This window comes from Gasterosteus aculeatus, chromosome 4 (genome assembly GCF_964276395.1).
Source record: "Gasterosteus aculeatus chromosome 4, fGasAcu3.hap1.1, whole genome shotgun sequence".
Classification (NCBI taxonomy): Eukaryota; Metazoa; Chordata; class Actinopteri; order Perciformes; family Gasterosteidae; genus Gasterosteus; species Gasterosteus aculeatus.
In genome coordinates this window covers 25,792,591-25,808,770 of record NC_135691.1, presented here as the reverse complement: position 1 = coordinate 25,808,770, position 16,180 = coordinate 25,792,591, and the positions used below count along the sequence as shown (strand labels likewise).

General features: G+C 44.2%; 1 protein-coding gene across 4 annotated transcripts in view; it reads right to left on the bottom strand.

The window, feature by feature from the left end:
* Positions 1-16,073, bottom strand: part of LOC120817769 (chemokine-like protein TAFA-2) — a 51,170-nt gene extending 35,097 nt beyond the window's left edge. For 3 of the 4 annotated variants that reach the window (XR_013467444.1, XM_040174284.2, XM_040174285.2), the window contains exon 1: positions 15,553-16,036. The gene's annotated coding sequence lies outside the window, so the exon portion shown is untranslated. Of the gene's footprint in view, positions 1-15,552 lie in introns of all 4 variants that reach the window. The other variant, XM_040174286.2, reaches the window with a different exon arrangement.
* Positions 16,074-16,180: the final 107 nt, after the last annotated feature.

Here is a 16,180-nt window from a genome sequence, read left to right as displayed (position 1 = left end):
TTTTTTTTGTTGCACTCCTCGCTCCGCTGTTTTTACATCACAGAACAATGAGGCTCGAGTTATTTTAGCCACGGCCCTCGTGAGGCTTATAATCCGGGCTAAGTGACAGGCTAATTTGTGGTATTAGATTGCTTTCATCGGGTCGTCCTACAGGCCCGCTTTGAACGTTAGCGGCACGAAAAGGCGGCTCTGACTCAGCGGCCACGTTGACTTGAATGGGGGTGGAAGTGGGGTATGAGGAGGGAGGGGCGGGGAAGGGGGGGGGACATCAGCTCTCAGAGGCCTTGCGCTTCACGTCCACAAAATGACAAAATAGGTTCCCCGCGGGGTTCCATCAAAAGGGACGAGAGGCCCCTCGATTGGAAATAACATGGTTCAAAATTGAAACCAAAACATCTAGCTGAAGAAATGTCAGTCTGTGAGTGTGTGGACGTAGGACGCAGGATCGGCCTGGTTATACGTATTCCCTGAAACACAGGCCGCTTTCTTTAACAATAAGATGGGAACCGTGCTCAGCCAACTCATCGCTGATGACCGTACACAGTGTCAGAGGCCAGGACAAGCAATTAAAGGCAATAGGAAAATGGAAGATTACTTTAAATTAATCCGCAACTTCTCCCCTTTTCTGGCAGAAAATGCTGTTATGGAGGAATATTGAAATGCGGCGTAACATAGCAGAACTAATGGCTGGGCAGCTCTCGCCCTGACATGATAAGGGCCTAATGGATCCACCGTCCTGGCTAAGATGGCTGAGCCAGATTGCATGTGGAGTTAAGTAATTAAGAATATGGTTGGACCCCCGGTCCTTCTTTAGTCAGAGAAAATGACAGTATGACAGTCAATGCTAAAGTATGAAATTCCACATTTAAGGAATCAAGGCTGAAAATGGAAAAGTATATGCTATTGGAATACATATGGAGGGCGTGAAGGGCAGCAGGAGACTGCAAAGGACCACATGTGATATGATAGAGGTTGGTTTTCAGTCCAATGCAATCGAGGGGATTTTGAGAACGTGTTGTGGGATTATCTCCCAAAGCGCAGGGGGTTTATTTCACACTAATTATTGGTCAAATAAACTTTTTTTTTTATTTACACAATATATTGCAGCAATTTAAATTTGATGAGTGAGAGAGTGATTAATAGTGCAAGTTAAGTCGGTGTTGAAGCATATTTCTAACTTGAACTGCAATAATAATATCGCATAAAATATGACAAGTTGTAAGAAACCGAGGAATTTTAGTTACGGGTATTAGTTACCCGTTTAGAATGTTAATAGTATCATTGGCTCATCATTTAACATTGCGTGGTGTTCGCTATGGCAGATAATGTAATGCCGTGATGTTATCTTATCTAAGAATTGATTACCTCTCAAAACTTTATTGCATTTTTAAGCCATGTTAACACAATTTATTACATTGCACCAAGTTATTACATCATCTATCAACAAAATAAGGAAAGACCTGTGTGTGTGTGTGTGTGTGTGTGTGTGTGTGTGTGTGTGTGTGTGTGTGTGTGTGTGTGTGTGTGTGTGTGTGTGTGTGTGTGTGACACATTAGAAAAACTGAATTCAAACATATCATTTAAAAAGTTACAAATTGGACATGAACACATTTGGAGTTTTTTTCTATCTTATGAAATTATCTATTGAACAATTACATATGTTGAGTTTTTCAAGGAGACTCAAAGCAACTGTAGTTAAAGGCTAAGTGAGAAGGCAAGGCAAGGCAAGGCAATTTTATTTGTATAGCGCTTTTCATACACAAGGCAGACTCAAAGTGCTTCACATCATAACATTTCATACAATAAAGTGAAATAAAATGCAGGAATTAAAAGACAATTAAAAACAGCAAATACAATTATAAATTAAAATCTTATTTAAATTGTTTAATTAAAGAAGATGAAGACCCGTCCAAACATAATCCCTCAGCTGTCACTTCTGACCCACCTGATGTGTGAAAGTAGAAGTCTCTGTATTTGACAGGTAGTTTCATAATTTGCTGTGTCCCGAAAGTTTCGGGGAGTCCACCTCTACACAAACGGCCAGGTGGAAAATCTTAAGCACACAACCAGAATCACCAAGCAGCATCAGCCTGTTCCAAAACCATTTTCCTCACTGGCCGTGACTACGAGGCTCGCCGGGCACGAAACGTCACGTGTCAATGTTTAGTTTACTAACCGCAACTGACAAATTATAGTCGGCGTGCCATCAAGTCTAAGCTAGTCAAATTAGCTTATTAAGGTTGGGTAGAGGAAAAAGAGAAATCTAATTGTGTACAATTCATGATTGACGTTTCCAAGATTTGTTGCCTTTTAAACATTTCCTAAGTTATTCCAGAGCTAAAGAAGCCAAATTACTCAGGGAAAACTGGAAATCTGATGCTGAAAATCTGGAAATCTAATGCTGCACTGTAATATCGTCATTACTGTAAATCCACGAACACAATCAGATTTCTCTTCTACCAAAGAACTCCACTAGTAAGAACATGTTTAACTACCTACTGATTTTGTGAGTGATTCAGAGACTGACTTAAATATGTTGTGTTAAGTTTAGGGCTGCAACAACGAATTGATGAAATTGATACAATTCGGTGATTGATTATCAAAATAATCGTTAGTTGCAGCCCTAGTTAAGCGTGGCATGAAACACGCCTAACTAAACACAGGTTTGGTCTCCAGTTCTGCTACAGGACAAAAAAAAACCTGCATGAGTTGGTCCTCACACCTATGTCTTGGTGAACCTCAACAATGAGATCTCATTGGTCCACCCACAGTCACCAAAGGGGTCCATGTGCTCTTCTCTGACAGATGATAACAGATTTCACCTCCAAATTTTTTCTTCCGGATCGATTCTGGTCAGTGAGAAGTTAAGACAACTTTCTTTCCGTTTTGGCTTCGTTGAACAATTACGGATTCAGGCTCTCTAGCTTTCAGCTGTTAGGGCTCTTCCCTAAAGAGTCCCACGTTCTCACTGCTCCCGAGAGGTTCTGCACTCGTGGCCTAAAGCAGTTCAACCAGAACGAAAGCTTCTCCTATCCCCCCCAGAAACCCAACAGTTTCCAAGAAGCCCAATCAATCACAAAGGACAGAGAAAATGACAAATTAAACACGACTCGAGGAAACACAGCGAACCCCACCAACGCACAGTTAAGACTATGTGTCACGGTGTGGTTCACTTCCTGTCTTATTTTGTAGTTTTTCTGCCACTCGTGTCCCCGGGTAACTTCACTTCCTGCCTTGTCCTGTGATTGTCTAATAGTTTCCACCTGTGTCCAATCACCCGCACCTCCCTTGTGTATTTAAGCCGTGTGTTTCTTGTGTCACTTGTCGCGTCATTGTCTTTCGTCGTGGATGTGCGTAGCTCCTGTCTGCCGGTTTTTCCACTGGTTCCTGTGTGTTTTTGCCCCTTGGCCTTTTGCTTTTGCCTTTTTGACAATTAAAGTCTTCTGTTTCCTGAGAAGTCTGCGTTTGAGTCCTGCCTCCTCCACCCATTCCATGACACTATGTCTGGGCAGAAGTTAGATTGGCATGTGTTGTTTTTGTGTTGAAATTGAACAAGCAATTGTGTATGTTTACGAACAAACCATTACACCTATCCTGCCACATGTAGATTTACCTACAGATAGAAGTTAAACTACGCGAGGAACACGCGTGGTGAACAAACACGGCCTCCTCCTCCACGGCAACATGTCTGCCAGCTCGCAGCCACACTCTGCTTGCCATGTGGCTGTTAGCTTAGCTTCCAGCTAGCCCGCCTTTTTCGAACTGATTTATAGTTTGGGCATTGGTGCCCCAATTTTTTTTTTGTAAATTTATTAATTCTATTGATATCAATGATTTAGTTTCACACTAGCTATTAAGCAGACATGTTGCTACAAAGATGCCAACAAGTGACAGCTCAAACAAATCTAGACCTATTTATGAAGTTACTTTTTGTTTTGGTTAGCCTTTTTGATCTATTTTGTATGAAAACACATTGCTACATGAATATGCCATCTCGTCTCTCTGCTACCCCATTATTATTTATTAGAACTGGGACCTTTTAGAGCACGTGAATGCAATAACTACTGATTAACGATGTGAAAGTGTGTAATCACTCCAATTTAAATGCTGCAGACTGTTCTCAGTCATTCTTGGCTGTCGAAGTCCAAATCTAACGAGAAATGCTGGAGAAATTCTGGAGGAAGAGAAATTTGTTCCTTTCATAGATCGTCTTCGAATATACAATTCATAACAAATGTCCCTTTCATAATAAGAGAGGGGAGGACATACAGTGGAGCGAAGAGGTGTGGGACATCGTTGGGGCCGTCTGAAGGCCCCGCTCAGTAAGAGCCACGCCTGACTCAGACAGGTGCCGGCAGATAATTGGGCGCCGTGCGGCTTTAACCGCAGCGCTGCTGTCTCCTAGAGCTCATTACTATCACTCAGAAGCTCCCCCCTTTTAAAAACCTCCGCAGCCACATGACTCAACGTATTTGGTAAACCCCCGACTGAAATCTCTTGAAACGCTGCCATTAAAGGGTCTGTCAGCCTGCGAGCGTCTGAGGTGCTGTTTGGACGGATAAATGATTGCACTCGGCATGAGATTTGACACACCGGTTCAACGGCGTGCAAATAAACGCACATGGTGAGGCTCAGTCAGTCCCGTGGAAAAAAAGAGTATGCTTTATGCTGATCACACCTCAGAAGCACAGCTTTTTCCTCTTTCCTGCCTTAATAAATATTGGCATACATTTTAGCCAGCTCATTAGCTTATTAGATAGAAATAGCTGGCGACAAGATGATGGAAAGACTTGTGGGAGAATTGCGACTTAAGAAAGAAGGATGTTGCAATTACCCTTAAGACTAAGTGACAACCCCAAATGCCACCCAGCTAAAGCTATTCAGACTGAACGCAGCCCTCCACAGGTCATGCATAGGGTTGGTTGCTGTGTTCTCAGTGAGAAAACATGAACCAGGAAGACTCACCACCACATTCCATTAATGCAGGTTTGTACAAGAATGAGCAATTCTTTTTTTAATCTCAATGTTAGGAAAAATGTAAAAACTAGAAAAATGCTACAAAGTAAAGGTGTCCAATAGGTAATGGGGGTTAGCACATCCTTTATGAAGATCTTCGAGAGATGTTTCGCCAGATTTCCAAGGTGGTGGCTTCGCAAACATTTGATAAAGTATGAACAGAGCTTCACTTATTGCTGCCGCTACTGCCGTCGCTTTCCGGTTACCACCATGGGACTTTATTCCCCAAAAATACAAACAGTGTCTTTGAGTTTAAGAAACTAGATCAAACGCTGATTTGTCTCCCCATTGACTACCATACATATTTAATTAGAAAATGGTGGTCTGCCAGAACCAGAGGGATTTTGTCTCTCTATAGCAGTCAGCGACAGAGATAATTAGTTAATGCCCCCAAAACAACTTTCTCAATCATGTCATGATGTAGAGTGATGGATTTCTGAGAACTGTTGTGGATTTCTGTGCACAGCATTGTGACCTGTAGGCATCATTAAGCTTTTAAACAAATACCAAGTCTCTCATCAGGCAAGCGGACTGCTTCTTTGTCTGATTCTTTGCTCGGTAGACAGCAGACTGGAGGGCGGCAAAAGATGTCACACGAGTGAGCAGTCCAACTCTGTGGTGAAAGGCCGCAGAGTACAATCTGAGTGATCTGAACGTCATAATATTTGGTGCTATGTTGGTCACCGCGGAGCTAGTCGGTAATTCATTCACTTCCTTTCACCTAAAGAGTTTGTCCATTTTGGAAGAGAAAGTGAACGAATACGGTTGTCATTGCTTAACTAGAACAAACGAATGCTGCAGTTTGACACGTCCATGGCTGGGACAATAGTCAGAGTGAATGTTGGATTTTTATTTGCAGCTCTCTTCTAATTCAGACCTCAATCCAAAGTCATTAGATATTCCTGCATAGGTTGATAAACAGGTGTTGTTTGTTGTGACAAACTTTCTTGAGCTTTTGATAGCAGAGTGTTTTTGTAAATGGGGCTCTGATACTTTCCTGTACAGACCCTGACACGCACACACACACACACACACACACACACACGCATGCAAACACCTCAGTCTCGTTAGAAATACAGACAGTAAGATGCTGAGCAGATGCTCCTCAGCATGTATCACATCTAACAACCTTGAATAAAGCCTCCTCAGGATGTGACTGCATGTTGCTGTGGTGTTCAGTGCTTCATGAAGTGGATGTTAAGAGAGGATTTACGTTTTATAAAGTTTTAGTCTTCTCATCTGTCCCCCTTTATAATCGAAACCCAATCTGTGAACCCATAGAATAATGGTTTAGTGAAATGCCAAGAGCCAAGAATTGTCATGAATCAAGCAGAGGTGCTTCTTTGGTACCCCAATGGTGGGAGCTCCTCACACTATAGGCAGATTTAAAGAAATAATTCTGCAATTTATATTTTGCCACTCAGCAGTGTTTAAGTACTGGAGATCAGTCTTGGTATAATCCACCCATTTGTTGTCTTATCTAGATTCTCAAATGAAGTACTTTTTTTTTAATTTCACATCCCATTTGGGATTTCTAAATGACGAAATAATTGTGTGATTATTGGTTAACATCTTTACTGTGATGCCTCATAGATAACAGAGACAAACACAATGCCTTTTCATTATTAATGTTTTCTTATGGTGCACTTATTCACACATTCACCCAGAAGAGTGAGGAGCAAAATTCATCAGTTTGCAGGGGGATTGTTCCCTTTTTCGCCAGATTGCGATCTGCCGCTTTGGGTCGGCAGACACTTTATAAGCGCCAACTGCTTCCTGCAGCTTCCATTCACATGATGGGTACCATTTTCAGGGTAGGGGTGAAGCCATCGATCATTTCTTTTTTTTTTAGGCAATACCAGTCGCCATGTTACAATTGAGACTAAGAAATGAGGTGTATTTTCACATGTACAGTCCTGGCTGGTGACTCGCCAGTCATGTGTGCTGCCTGAGGAAGAGAGACACTGCTCATGGCAGGTGTTTCCTCGCTTCTGGTTTAGTAATTGCCTGTCAGCACCTTGAGATTGAGATTGACCATGTAATTGGTTCCAATGCTGCTCCGAACTCATTTAAGTTGACTATTTGAGAACTTGATTTCGGCTGTGTCCTTCAGAGCGACTGAAAAGAAAATCTTCAGTTCAGGGGCAGACCAATCCTCCGATAATGTGCGCAGTCGGCTTAAAAAGACGAAGGCGGCTGAAAAGCTTAGCGGGTCATCCATCTCTGACAGTCGGATCCAGCACTGACAGGTCACGGGGCATCGTCGGCCACCGGGTTTCACTGACCGATGTGACGCCCTCCGTCAGTGCAGTATATCTCATCTTTTTGGATTTTCAACACATCCGGTCCAAAGAAACAATACACAAACCAACTGTGGAACTGACGTCCAACAATCCTTTTCAGTAACGTCCGTCTTCTGTAGCTGATATGTGACAAATATCACGAGTAAGTTTGTACATTTATGACGCCCATTGATTAGGTCTATAGATTAAAAGGTGGAGCATGTTGCAGGGTGTGGTTATTAAATGATCATCACTCTTCATTCTCCTAAAGCGCGTCTCTCTGCCTCTAAACGGCTTGGATAAGAAGATCAACGACACTCCCATATCTGTCAGCTGTATGAAAGGGGTCGGTTGCGGCCATAATACATTCAAGATAATTGACATAAAGCAATTATTGCCACTTGTTTTGTCTTAAAACCAGCACGCCTACGGCTTAAAAAAAAACCTTCATTTATGAATATTTGAACATGTCTTTCAGGTAACTATAACAAATTGACAACCGTCTCAAGTGACACCTGCAACATCTGGCATGTACATCAGCAAACCAACAGATCCAGAGCCGTGGGGCCGGAGCTCTGTGGGTTGTAGTCTGGGGGCTGTTACTCATTTCTAGCATGTTACTAGCAAACCAATGCGACTGCATTTCTTCTCTTTCTCTAACTCCCACAACTGTATAGCGGCCTGATGTTGAGCCAGAGAGGACAAGGAGCTGCAGGGGCAAAGGCGTGACGCATCGTGTGTTCATCACCTCCACTGCTCCTCATCCTGCATCAGAGCTGTTTTGGTTTGTCTGCCAGGATGCAAAGATTGCAGCAGATGTAAGATCACAGGATTACAGTCGAATACACGAGACAGTCTATGTGACATTAGATCAAACACAATGAGCCGAGCAGAGGAGATTCCACACAGGCTAGTTTTATCTTTACACAAACAAATCAGTTTAAGCAGATCACAAAATAGATGCTTTTAAGCCAAGTCACCACACACTTTTTTGAAACTACGGAGACTCATTTTAGTATTCATTCATGATCATGGCATTCGTGTCGCTGGATACAGTCCCCTTGTTAGCACACTGCACTTGAACGTATTTAGCAGCAGAGGGACATGCTTCATGATCGGATCTCTCGTATCTCCCTGAGATTGAGTCGAGGGTCGTGGGGATAAATAAGCATCAATTCTATTAATGCTAAATCTTGTTTTGAGCAAATATATATATGTATTTCTCAAAATGTAATTACTGTAATGTAAATCATTTAGTCTTTACGGAAATTAGGAAGTAGCACATTTCATTTGAGGGCGGCACGGTGGCGCGGTGGTTAGCACTGTTGCCTCACAGCAAGAAGGTCCTGGGTTCGATTCCGCCCAGTGGCCTTTCTGTGTGGAGTCTGCATGTTCTCCCCGTGTCTGCGTGGGTTCTCTCCGGGTTCTCCGGCTTCCTCCCACAGTCCAAAGACATGCTCTGGGGATCAGGTTAATTGGGGACTTTAAATTGCCCGTAGTTGTGTGAGTGTGAGTGTGAATGGTTGTGTGTCTCTGTGTTGCCCTGCGATTGGCTGGCGACCAATCCAGGGTGTACCCTGTCTATCGCCCGAAGTTGGCTGGGATGGACTCCAGCCCCCCCGCGACCCTGTGTGCAGGATAAGCGGTTTGACAATGGATGGATGGACATTTCATTTGTGTAGTGCTGAATTGAGGTATTTAAAGGCAGAAGCTGAAGAGTAAGAAATTACAATATATATAAAAGATAAAATGACAGCAGTGAAGAAAACCACATTCATAACAAGCGTCCCAGGTTGAAAGCAGATTTCAGATGAGTTTGGCGTGTAGTTTTTAAAAAGTGTGACGTCAGTGGTTGTCTGTGATCTTTAAACAATTGTCCTTCATTTTCCAAATGATAATTTCATCACAAATGACATTTTGTTTTTGGTCAGGATTTATTGAGGATGCATTGATGTCATCTTGGGTGCAAATTCAGTAGGATTATCTCTCTCACAGTGTGGAGACTAGTGTAGGACAAAATGTCTTATTTTCTTCAAAGCTTTTCTGGAGGTTTTCCAATGAAGCCTTGAATGGCTGTGATCGTACTTAAGTCATCCCTCTAATATGGAAAAATTATGATTTTTTGGTTGTATATGTGCAATTTATTGTGAATGTCAATGAAAGGTGAATCGCCAAGAAATACGGAATACTTAATTTGGTAATTGGCTTCTATCTTTTAAAATACATTTTGGACTTTTGGACTGGATCACTAACGGAGACGAGCGGTAGTGATCGCTGTGCGCGTGAGAAAGGGAAAAGCTGGACTATTTGAGGCAATTTCGTTGAATTAATACTGCCTCCGAGAAAAGGTTTTTAAACCCCCAAAACTAACACGGTTTCTCCAGCTCCTTGTGTCCCTCCCTCCCTGTTTCTACCTCTCTCCCTCTCTCCTCTCATATCTCCAGCTGTCGCCGGGTAGAATGTAAATGAGCCTCTCAGCAGCGAGCCTGCGCTGGTGTCAGCCCTCTCCTTAGTCTCTGGTCTCATTAGAAGCCGAGTGTAGCTGACATTTACCCAGCCGCTGTGTTGACTGGCTCTTCATGTGCGCCACAAGGGTCAAAACAATACACGCTGAAACTTCAACAATCCAAATCTCTTTGGAAAGGAAGGTTGCTGGAGTCTGTAAGATGTTGACCAAAAAAAAAACCCAACAACATGCCATTATAAAGCTTTAAGGTGTGAAAACAAAATAATGTGTGGACGCATTTGAAGCGTGATGTTGTGTGTCCTTGCCCTGCTGTGTGGGCTGTAAGCATCTGTAAGTTGTCAGTGTGTGTGTGTGTGTGTGTGTGTGTGTGTGTGTGCGCACTAATGTCAGAAAGACAAATTCTTGGATCAAGAATCAGAATTCACGACAAATGCGCCACATTCTTCTTGTCTTTCGTCTCTGCTTAAGAAGACGGCTGAAATTGTAAAGATTGTGTTGCTCAGTAACCTGCGTGATTTTTCCACATCACTGTCGGCCCGCCAATAACGTCTGTACAATTTACACAAATTTTCTTGGATTTCGGGGGGGCAAGCGGGGCCGAAAGGCGCCTCCTGAGTCCAACAGTGAGCCAAAGAAAACGGCTCCGAGAGTTTGAAATTAATAGGATGGCCACAGCTATTTCCTGACTCTGCGTCCTCCCGGGACCCCGCAGCTCTGTTTTTCTGCGGTCCGCTCATCCTGTTACTAATGCCCGAGTCTGTGTAACCCTTATCTCCACGCTCACTACACGGCCTGATAGGGCTCTGTGTGTAAGCAATTAAAACAGCTTATTTGCCAGATAAGTGGGGGAGAGCGGTCAGATTGAAAGCCACAGGCTGCCAGTATCAGGTCTTTAGGTTACAGCCCCCCGGGTCAAATAGCTCGGAGCTCAGTGTTGATGTGTGGAGGGGGGGGCTGAAACTCACACACACACACACACACACACACACACACACACACACACACAGGACCCTGTGTCTTTTTGCCACATCACCAAAATAAATATGTATCTATCGCCATACACACAGATAGGAGCAGCTTTATAGAAAGGATACCGTCCTGCGTTCATTGGATTTTGGGAGGAGTGCACATAGATTATCATATATACATATTGTATCTCCATAAATTCTCTATGAATTAGATGCTGTTTGTGTATCGAAGCCTGTTTTCAGATTGCACACTGGAGTTATGTCATCGATGCTGCTTGGTTATTTATAAGGGAAAACATTTTTTTTGTTTTGACATTCATTTCTCTTCTTTTCATTAATAAGTCTGTTGATATTCTGCATGCTTCTTATTGTTAAAAAAATATATTACTAGTAGACCAAAACAACAAAACGAGCGCACTACATCTACTTTTTCGATCTGCTCCACTGTTCTCATGTCGGCTTCCCTCCTTTCTCGTTTGATTGTAATGTAACAGACAGATCGCATATCCCGCATGGCTAACAAAGGAAGCAGCTGACAATAGCCTCCACGAGCTGAGCGATAAGAGCGAGCATTAGAAAGACAGACGGGTAGAACCTTGAAATACAGGAAAGGATGAGTTGACTGGGTTGCAGCTCTACCACATCACAGTCTGACTTTCGAGTGCTGCAATATCAAATAGCTCAGTCAATTATCTTTTGGACCGCCCGGGACAGCTTCAGATGTGTCTGCCGGGAGTTTGGCTCACAAAGGATGACGTGACAACATGTGTCGATTGAAATAAAGAAAGAATACCAGAGTCCGCTCTCTGAGTTTGACCTTGGCCGTGACCTGAACAAACTGTAATGAGCTGTGAACTTCTGCCTCAGCTCAGTATTGTTGTGGTTTTCAGAGTGCTGAGAGCTGGTAAACAGGATATCCAGTCCCAGATGGGTTTGGCTCGCTCCACGAAAGCACCGAAGGCCGACAGCTCCGCACAAACCAAAGTCAGCCATCGAAAATGAAATGGAAAGGAGGGGACGAGTGGGTGACACCAGCGAGGTGGGAGGGGAGAATAAAGGAAGGGAAGGTGAGGATGTTTCTGCTCTCCCGAAATGCTCCTCGGGGGGGGGGTGTCTGCTGGGAGGCCGGTCCTTGTCCTGCGTGACGTGGCACATGTTTGTAAGCTGGGCTGTGGGGTGGAGGTCTGTGGAGGTTTTGTTTGTTGCAACAGTTACTTAAAATGCCATTTGCTTAAAAATCCTCACATCTGCTTACCACGAAATTATAGTGAGTTAGGAACAATTTATGGAATTTTTACCTTTAACCACGAAATTACCCTTACATTAACCACACAGTAGTTGCCTTGTGCATATTTTGTAGACAGAAATACATTTATAACTACCGTGAATTGAAAGTGACAACAAAACATAATCAAAAAGAACCCTTGAACACAAAATTAAGAATAAAAGAGTATAGACAGACATCCTTTGCATTACAAAGAAATGTACCAGTCTTAAAAAAAAAAAAATGTCCCTTTATGCGCAGAAAGGCAAAGTCAAGTATCTAATTATGAACTACTTCAAATGTGTGGCTATTATTTTATTAGTGTCGGCCTATTAAGATGGATCACTATCATATTCTACTCTAATGTATAAATTATTAAATGCATTATCAAAAAAAAAATGTTATAGTGCTGTGTCTTTATATTTCAAGTCATTCTTTTCTGCAACTACTGCCAAAGAACAACATTGCAAATTTAGTATTTACTATACTTTTGGCACACCTAAACTCACCAATTAGAGGGGGGGATTAGAACCGACAACCTGCGGTTCACCATGTGGGTAACCACACTTTGCAGCGGTGTGGTATGACTGTGTTTAAGCAATAAAAAGGCAGACAAAGGTGAGACAAAAATGTAATCAGAGGAGGAATAAGAGGAGCCGGGAGAAGAAGACAGAGGTCAAAGGGGACGTCAGGAATCGCTTGTTATTATTTGATCCATCCTGCAGAGCTCCTGTTTATTCAACGCTGGGTACACATTTTATTTTAACTCTGAATGAAACAGTACGAACCTTGTATCAAATATATATGTGAAGGGGGGGGGGGGGGGGTGATTTAAACAAATTCAAGTTTCAGGAGAAGGTGTGCAGTCGCCTATCAAGCAGCTGACCTCCTGTCGGAGCTTTGATCGGGGCCAGAAATCCCTGGGCGATGTGGTGCGTCTCACAGATTCCATCCAACATGCCCCCACTTATTTCCAACGCTGTTCTCTTGGAACAATGATGAAAAACCTGCCATCTCTAATGTCTTCATCTCTCCGGTTCCTCTGCGGCTGCAGCAATTAAAAGCATTTTCCTTGAAACGAGTGACAACGTGCCGCCGCCGATCGCTCGGCTCGGAGGTGACGAGTGAAGAGAACTCGGACGGACGGAGTGGAGTCTGTTCTCGGCTTAGCGGCCTCCCGCAGCGTCCCGGTCGGAGATGCCACCTCGTCGACACCAACACCAACAGAGAGGTCGGTGTGGAGATCTTTCTCTCACTCCGGCCCTCGCGTAGACGACATGCGATTAGCGATACCTGCTTAGCGTTAATAGTGGCAGGGGGGCCATTGCTATTGATCTTGGTGGCTCTGTCCTACACGAGGGGGTCTAGATGGCAGGCATTAACCTCTGAGATGGGCTGCATTGGGCTTTGACTTTGAGAGGTTCAGCAGTGTTTCTCCTACCTTTACAACTTAGTAGTCGGAACAGATCTTGGCAGAAGGGGTAAGAAATAAAGGCGTGGAGCCCCTGTGATATGATGGTAGGGAAAGCTGTCATGTTGGGCATTGACCTTGAAAAGGTTCAAATTGGGCGATGACCTTGAAGGTAAAATGCTGGCTTTTGACCTCGAAGGTTGAGCCGTGACCGTAGGTCAGCCTGCAAAATACCAGGAGCCTAAAACTCTGGAATTCAGCTGTCATTTTATGATTTATGTAAATGTTTGTTATGTTTTAATCATCTTACTTTATTGTATCCCGCTGTTTGCTTCGGCGCTTCTGTTCCTGCTTTAACTATTGGAGACTTTTCAAAACACATCCTTGTAAATGTAGGTCCGAAATTTTATGAAAAATGTTAATATTATATATAAAGGAGAGATCCCCCCCCCCCCCCTCCCCCCGCTGTTGGTGGTGTGTCACAGCTGTTCAGCGCTAAGTCAACCTGGTTGGCGAGGAGCAGCGGACCGCGTGCCTCGGTGTCACCGCTTAATGGCGACGCATGCCGAGTACGAGGTCATGCAACCCACCAAAAAAAAAAAAAAAAAGGTGACATTGGTCCAAGCCGCCATCGCCTGCCAGACAGACGGTGCCAGGTAGCCCAGCTGGAGGCTGGAGGTGGAACCAAATTGACCCGAGCCGGGTGGCCAGGAGCTCTGCGCCCCATCAGTCGAGCTGCTGCTCGGGCCTCCGGCGAGCCGGGGAACCGCTCATGCTGCCAGTCGGTAGAAAGAACCTGCCGGCCGCTGAAAAGCCGCTCGAGCCGCATGACGTCATGTCCTGCTCAGTGGCGGGAGACGGCATCAGTGGAAGAAGTGTATACTCATATCACTCATGTGCGAATGGTAAATGTACTAAAATGGTGTGGAAGAAATGTCTCTACTGCCAAATATTCTCGAAGTGCATGGTCACAGTAACTCTCTGTGACTGATATTATTTTTTACATTCTGGCTGTTTGTAGCCATTCACACAGTGCCCATGTCAAAAAGGCCTCAAGATGAATCAGAGGAGTCATTGGAGTATTCTTATTGTAACAGAGAAGAAAAGCTTCTGCCGTACATGTCATACAGCTACCTGGAAGTGTGAAAGGAGGCCAAAAAAGTAGAAACTGCAATTGGATTTGCAGTTTGTTTCATTCAGAGGGTCTTTTTTTTTAGGCATAAATGTTCTAATTGTTGCACTTGGTCCAATAGCTAATGACATAGGATATAGGCACAGTACGTTTATTCTTTGCCATGTAGGTGGGATTGATGCAGTGAAAAAAGAAGTGGTGCTCTTTGAGCAGCTCCACCTGCCCGTCTGCTCCACTGTGTTTGTGACTACAGTCTATTGTCCAACCTCATGCATCATCCCGGTGTTGTAAACGGGCAGCATGTCGCTTCGTTCCTTTTGAAGCAAATGAAAAGCGTTGGGCGGTGTGACCCCAGGCTGGAGGAAGTGCCCGTTCCCAATTCCAACAGAACACCAAACCACGAGATGTTTCGACATCCCGCTCTGGTTCGAGTGAAGCCCGAGAGTACAACAGAGATCCTGCATGTATCGGAATATTTCTTTGGATTTGAGTTTTTCTCCTTCAGTATACAGATGTTGTTCACCTACTGCGCACATCTCCAGCTGCTGCAATACTGAGGTCTCCGTGGTGGGGGAGCCCTGATTTGCTGAAAACAAAGTGAATTGATTGGAAAGAACTAACAGCTGGGAAATGCACTTACAGTTTGATGTAGTTATATGTAGCAACTTTTATCATTATCACATACTGTAATGCTATAAAGTAATTTAAATAGCATAACTCCACTACAATGACTTCTTGTTAAAACTTGTTAAGTATTTTATGAATCAGTCAGACACGTGAATGAAAATAAAAAGTGTAAATCCAAGCCTCTAGGGGCTTAAGGGGTTCTATTTAAACCGGATCCGATACGCATTTGGTTGCCGTCCTGAAGAGGACCTGATCCTGCGTATTGATGCGAGGCCGAAGGTCTACAAAATAAAACACTTGAGTGTCTTTCTGTGTGCACCAGCCGACGGGTGATCAGCTCCCGAAAGAAGGTAGAAAATGGGTGTCGGGGTCGCGTGTCTCTTACCTGTAATTGTCCTACTCCCTTCCAGCACCTTGACGCCCTCTCAAACCATCGGTGGGGCTGCTACTACAATCCAGTGGTGTGCCTGTGATGTGGAGACATTTGCGTCCTGGACTGGCGCAAAAAGAACAAACGAACAACGGGACCAACGGGAGTGGTGCCTCTATTTTGGGGGGATTCTTCTTCTGGTTCTTCAAAAATCAGCCTTGTCAGAATGTCTTATTCGGGGTCGTTTGTATCTCATCCGCCGCACAGCAGAAATTCTCCTGCATCCAAACCGATGTTTATTCCGTTAGTCCAGAAAACAATACCCGGATAACGCGCTTTAATTGCGTCCCGCGGGTGCACCTTTTGGCAGCTGACAGTCCCACACGCGATCGCGGCGCACGCTCACGACGGATGTGATAATTTGTGATAAAAGTAGGATCGATCCCGACCGATCACTTGGTTCCGCGGTGTTTGCTTCGCCGCGTCTCTCTCCGGTCTGACAGCTGAGCTCTGCGCGCACTAACTTTTATGGAGACTCCGGAGCGCAGATCGCGGAGCGCGCCGCCGCCTCCTCCGCCGCTAACGCGTTACAGTATCCGGATTACCTGCAAGCACGTGGGTCATATCATGTAGACGTCACTTG